The following is a 6702-nucleotide window of genomic DNA, read 5'->3' on the forward strand; positions in this document are numbered from 1 at the left end:
AAGGAAAGAGGAGTCAAAGAGGTTACTGTAACTTTCCCAGAAGTAATGTTACCAATAATTGCATCAAAGGTTGAGACAAGACCACATTGAGCTTGGTTGTCCACAAAGAAAGAAGTAGAGAAAGTAAAATTTCAAGGAAGGAGGAGTCAAAGAGGTTACGGTAACTTTCTCAAAAGTAATGTAACCGATAATTGTAGCAAAGGTTGAGACAAGACCACATTGAGCCTGGTTGTCCACAAAGAAGGAAGTAGAATAGTTATGACACTGCTACAAAATTAAGACATGCCAAATCTATCAAAATGAGGCGAAAATATGTGATACGTGCATTTAAATGCGTCAAATCACATGACTAGTCATGGTGCATGGTTTAGGGACCTAAAACTTGAAAGGCATTAGGAAAAATATGGACTCAACATGGGCCTCTTTGATTAAAGGGTGTTTAGGAACTGTCCAATGAGGTGAGACTTGGGATATCACCTAGTGCCTACAAAATTGTAGGTGTGTCATGGCTTTGTCCCCTCCTTCACTAGTTTTCCTAGGCCAAATCCACTTTTTAGTAGCCAGGTGGTGGTTTTCTTTTGTAGAAAACTGGTTATCTTTGTATAGCTGTCATACTCAAGATACCCCATGTTAATTTTCAAGGCTGCACAGAATGGAATAATGGCCATCTAAATTTAATGCTATGTTACTCATTATTTGAAATTCAAATGTACGAAGGGTGGGACAACAGAGACGAGGCTAGGCGTATGTTGCTGATTGGACGCACTTGGTTATAAGTAGCGCTTTGCTAGGCTCGAAAACGCGGGGAGTAGCGCCATTCATTGTGAGGCTTTAACGCGTGCCAGGCGACTCCATACATGCAGTGAGCTTGGCCTATTATAAGATGCCACATCATCGTAAGGATGCCGCCCTCAGACGTGCCTACTGCTAGCGCAGATGCCACCTATTATTTTCTGCTCGACGCCACGTACATCTTTATGAAGACATGGCTGTCACAACGGTACATTCCTGCCAGCATTCACCCGTCGTTATGTGCCCATGTGAACTTGATTTGTTTTTAAATATTCGCTATCACTCAAAAAGATGACCTACTTTTTGAAAAATATTCGATTATGCTTATGAAGCCTTTCCAAAAATAAGGGATAACACTCAAAAATTTGAGTATTCGTGATTGAAAAAGGCTCCAAAACCCTTTTCTTGGAAATACAAGAATAAAATGGTTGTGTGCACAAATATGAAAATACAAGATTTTATATATCTCTAATGTCTCTACATGCATTCAAGAGGCTCAAAACCCCTTTGCAGCCTACTAGTAGTTTTTGTGTCCCCTGTAGTGCTAACAATTGAAGCTCTAATCCCTTGAAATTAGGGATTCTTACAAGGCCCATGGACAATCCATTTTTTTCCTAATGGGCCTAGTTATGTTGATGCTAGATACAACACATTCCATCAAATTGGGAATCAAATGATATAGGGAGTCCGACTCTGCATATGCCATTTTCCTTTGATAGATGTCTGGCTGATGTATTGCATGTACCCAACATTACAAAGAACTTAACTTCTTTGGGAAAATGGTAGACCATAGTTTGTAGCTTAGGCTCAATTATGATGGTCTCAATGTTGAGGAGTACAAGAAGAATGGGAGGCTCATTGCACAAGCTAATAAGGTAGGAAAATTTTCACCCTTGATATGGATGTTTTTGAGATGGAGGGTGTCATGTTTACACAAGGTCAAGTGTTGTTACACATATTGGCATCTAGCATAAGCATATAGCATGAAAATGTGCAAAGGCTAAAAACATTGTAGGTTCAAGATCTTGTTTACATGTTTTGTCACTATTTAAGGTGGTGGCTGACAAACATAATGCTTGTGGGGTTTTTTCGTTTGGGAAGAAAGGAACTAGTCTTGCTTGGTGGGCATTGCTATAGAACATCTATAGAACATAACATAACATGTGCATATTAATATCAAGAATCTAGCACTATACTAAACAAGTACAAAGTGCATTAGAATTTAGAAAAAAGAGAGTTGCATATACGATGATTGATTACCTCTATACCTGTTTGTAAAATGGTCCAATTTCATGACATGGTGAACTTTTAAAAAGAATTGTATGTGTATTTATTACTCTAAATCAAACATATTTAATTTTTCCTTATTTTTGTAGAACCTGAGAGAGAGAGAGAGAGAGAGAGAGAGAGAGAGAGAGAGAGAGAGAGAGAGAGAGAGAGAGAGAGAGAGAGAGAGAGAGAGAGAGAGAGAGAGATGTGTTGTCATAACTGGATGGTCTTGGCTGTCAATCACAAAACATGGTGCAAAACATATTTGAGGAGAAAAACAATGGAACAAAGGGTTATCTCCGTGCTACATGATGGTTATGTAGAGGAGAACGCTGGCCTACCATACATAAAATGCATTGCCAAACAAGGAGAAATGTAGATTGACATCAACCACCTAGGAATAGAGTAGACTTGTACATAGTGCATCGAGTATTGCAGTACACAAGTTGTACTAAAAAAAATAAAAAGCATCGATAGACTATAAAAATTAAACTGAACTACCGACTTGATAGTCATGTACGGATGTCGTGCAATTGTTATAGCTAGAGGACAATGTTTGAGTCAAACTACATAAAAGCAATGTGAATAGTTAAACATTTCATCTTACAACAATGAAGTGTCATAAAGTGATTAAAATATAGTGCACGTCATGTAGGAGTGCCATACAAAAGTATGGTGGAGAGTTGGCATTGTGGTCTCTCCAAAAATTATAAGAAACGGAATCCGTGCCCTACCCAGTAGCATTTATGTGTTGTGCCAAGCAAACACATAGACAAGGGAAATTGAATGCAGATAACAGACCTTGCAGTGTTATCAAGCTGGAGTTGTCCTTGTGCAATTGAAACATCCACTATTGTGAATATATGTCCTCTATGTCAGACACAAAACAGGAATCATGACAAATACAAATATTCAGGAGATAGTATTAAAAGGAATCAGAGGTAAATTCATGCTCTACGTCACGAACGGTGCATGGTTTATTATAGAGTTGCGACAAAAAGGAAGCAAAACTTGAACAGAGAATAGTCGATTGTGGAGAGGAGCAGATAGAGATAGGGCCAGCAGTAGACATGGCTGCATGTGGAGAGGATGATGGGATTGAAGCACGGCTAGTAGAGAGATGCCCCGCATACTGTCATCATCACCTCTCTTGTAGCATGCACATGCATTGAGCGATCGATAATCATCAATATGTCCTTGAATTTATCTAAATGCTCTATGTTCTGAGAAACAAAGAACACAAATTGGACTACCTTGCTCTTGTTCCTGCAGAGATTCTCTTCTTTGTGAGTTTCAGCTCCTAGTAATTACAAAGAGTTTACGTTATTGATGCAAAGAAACTCTCAATTTGCATGTTTTGTTATGTTTGGAAACGCTTGTGCTGCTAATGGCGAGAGCTGTGCTAATTGGCCGCTATCCCTCTGCATCATCTTGATCTGCATGTTTCTTTATGTCCCTTCAAGCTTTATCGGGACTGTGTTAGGTGCTTCTACACTCCCATCGAACTGCATGTGCTCACTATCCAGATCAATCTGCTACCTTATCTTATCAAAATCAACATTGACATCATAGCCACTTTTAAATCTTAAATTTGACCATCCACTTATTTCTATCTTTGTGGTGCCTATCTCCAAGACTCTAGCATTCTTCTAGCACTCCTGCATTATGCATCACCAAACATACATTACTATTAAAAGACAATTATGCTACATGCAACATGGAAGTACTTGATCAATACACAATGCCAGTACAAAATATAATGGTACCAAATATAATGAGTCTGATGGAAAGTTCTAAAACTAGAAAGAAAATTGTGGTGCACCTCAAAGGTCATAAAAAGTCAATGACACACTCCCCATCTGGGATATGCCTCCCCGTACTATTAGATTCTAGGTGATTCCGCAGGGTAGGAAAGCTCTAAGTTGTTTTTTATGGTAGCAAAACAAGGGTCTTGTCCGTAGAGTCGTTCTTTTAAGAGGAAGAATGGCATCCATGTTGGTGAGAAAACTTTTGATGAAGTACTCAAAAAGCTTAGTAGTCAGCGCCATAATTCTCTCTTCTTCTTTTAGAAACATTTTCTACTTCTCACTATTCCATGATCAGCTCTGCTACACTTTCTCAGGAAAATAGATGGCAGGTATGGCCAACAAGCTGAATTAGTAGCACAAGGAAAAACACTGCATCTCTGTAGTTGATTGCACCTCCAACTGCACTATAACGCCACCGTTTGCACCTTCGACTGCACCAAGAGGACTACACTGACAGTCATTAGCATGCTTCAATTGTAGTGCATCACAACAGCAATGCTTCAACAATGGCGGTCCCCTCATTAGCAGGGTTGTGTTTATGAAGATGCTACTTGTCAATGCTATTGCACAAATTACTAATGCAAAATTTTGTTTTTTTATTGCTGACCATCCGATTTCAAGGGCAATGACCTAGATGATGCCAAGTGCATGCTTATAGGCTCAAGGAATCAAAAAAGCACCTTAGGCTCACCAAGTGAAGACACCCTTTTTTATGTCAAGCATGTAAAAAAAAATGTGTTAGAGTTAGTGCATTTTGATGTATTTGGTTGTGCAAAGACTTCATCTATGGGTGGATGCAAGTTTTATGTGTATGGTGAGAAAATGACCTCTTGTATGAGTGAGATAGTCTTTTTATTATATCCAAATAGAATATAATGAAATGATTTTAGCACCATAAAAATCTTAAGCATATAAAAGTGTATCTACTACTCTAGTGAAGCCATGGACCATTTTGGGATCAATTGAGAGACCCATTTGATCTGCTCCCTTGTGGAAAAGCTCGTGAAAAAGGAGAATCTTTCTTTGTTGGTAGTGAGGTAGTACCCAACCTATCTTAATCTGGTAATATGGGTTGGTTTACCTACCTCAAGCGCTCAAGCCTTGAAAGTGTTCCAATACTCATGATTAGTGGAGTGAATCTATACCTAAGTTTAGACATCAATCTCTTTGAGAACCCCCTTTGGTGGTGTGATTGGCATAAAAAACAATAGAATCAACCATAGGATTTCCCCTTTATTATCCATGTGCTTGAATCACATGATACCCCTATATCACCAGCCAATAGTCATGGACCTACCTCATGTAGAAACGATATCATAAACCAAAAAAACATTAGTACTAGGTGCCAACCCCAATCATATATAGTGACAACATGATTATATCATACATTTAAAAGCCAATAATCTCAGACATCATCTACACTTAACAACACAACACAAACCATGTCAACCAATCCAAGAGATCAATAGCTCATCATTTTCAACTTAGAACATAATAAATCAATTGTATCAATTAATAGTTATCGCTTACTAACTGACAAGTCAAACATATGAATACATCTAAAACAATCAATAACTTATTACTTAGAACATAATAAGGCAATCACATCAACTATTCAGGGCCAATCATGCTATACCACATGTAGAATAGAAAGCACCATCCAAAATGATCAATCCATACCAACTATTCATGGCCATCCAGCCATGCTATACCACATGTAGAATAAGAAACACCATCCAAAATTGTCAATCCATGGGACGTAGATGATCTGACTAGTGCATGTAGGCTCTAAGAGGTTATCAATCTCTTGAAAAAAGGCTAGTCACAACTCACTCCTAATCAAGTGTTAGTTTCAAGTGTGAGCTAGACACTAAAATCTAGTCTTCTAGCTACAAGCTCAATTTCTTGCTTCATTGAGCTAAAGTGCACGAAACAAAACCAATCTCACTAAGTAAGTAGGTACAAGCAAATATAACATTCCTATGGTCTCAAACTCCCAAATTGATTCATGCACTAAACAATGTGATAGATGAATCATGATAGCCTAACTTTAGCAAGTTAAGTTTTGATGTCTAATACACTCTACAACTTTATCTACAGCTCTATCCATTCCTATGCTCAAAAAGTCAAATATAGATGCATAAATTGAATACAAAGAGCTTAAAAAGCAAGGTAAATGGTCATGCCAAAAATATGGAAACTTTTCAAGAAGCTTACATTGATTAGAAGAGATTTCACCTGTGATCATAATTCAAATCACAAATTTGTAGTCACACTTCATAAAAGGGAGATACAAGCATAAAAAGTTGTTGAGATGTCAAGCTCAACATGTACTCTCCTGAATGACTATCACCAATAGTCATCATCACTGGCGTGCCTTGGTAGATACACATATCTTCTCTAGTGATATTACAACTGGACTACATCGACTTGGTCTACCTATCGAAGTGATGGTACACTTATCCATCCAACTCACTCACTAGTGGTTCACAATAGACTATTGTACTAATTTCTCATTATGTTGTACTTTCCCTTTTATGATTTGTAGACTTCTTATCTTGACTTAGTGAAGAAGAAGAAGTAGAAGGTTTTTCCTTTATCTCTATGTGTGTGTGCACACACACATACTTGTTGTAAGAGCTCAATCTCTATCCTTCTCTTTTTCTTAATGTAGTATCAAAGTCTCATTGTGTCTGTGGATCTTGGAGTAGCAAGCATGAGTAGCAAAAGAAGCCAAGTTGGGATTCTTGGGAGCCATTGTCAAACAATCTCTAATTGAGGTGCCTTGTTTTGGAGATTGTGCATTTCAGGATTCTATCCAATTCTTTGGACG

Source organism: Adiantum capillus-veneris, chromosome 13 (assembly GCF_014529385.1).
Source record: "Adiantum capillus-veneris isolate H3 chromosome 13, ASM1452938v2, whole genome shotgun sequence".
Lineage (NCBI taxonomy): Eukaryota > Viridiplantae > Streptophyta > Polypodiopsida > Polypodiales > Pteridaceae > Adiantum > Adiantum capillus-veneris.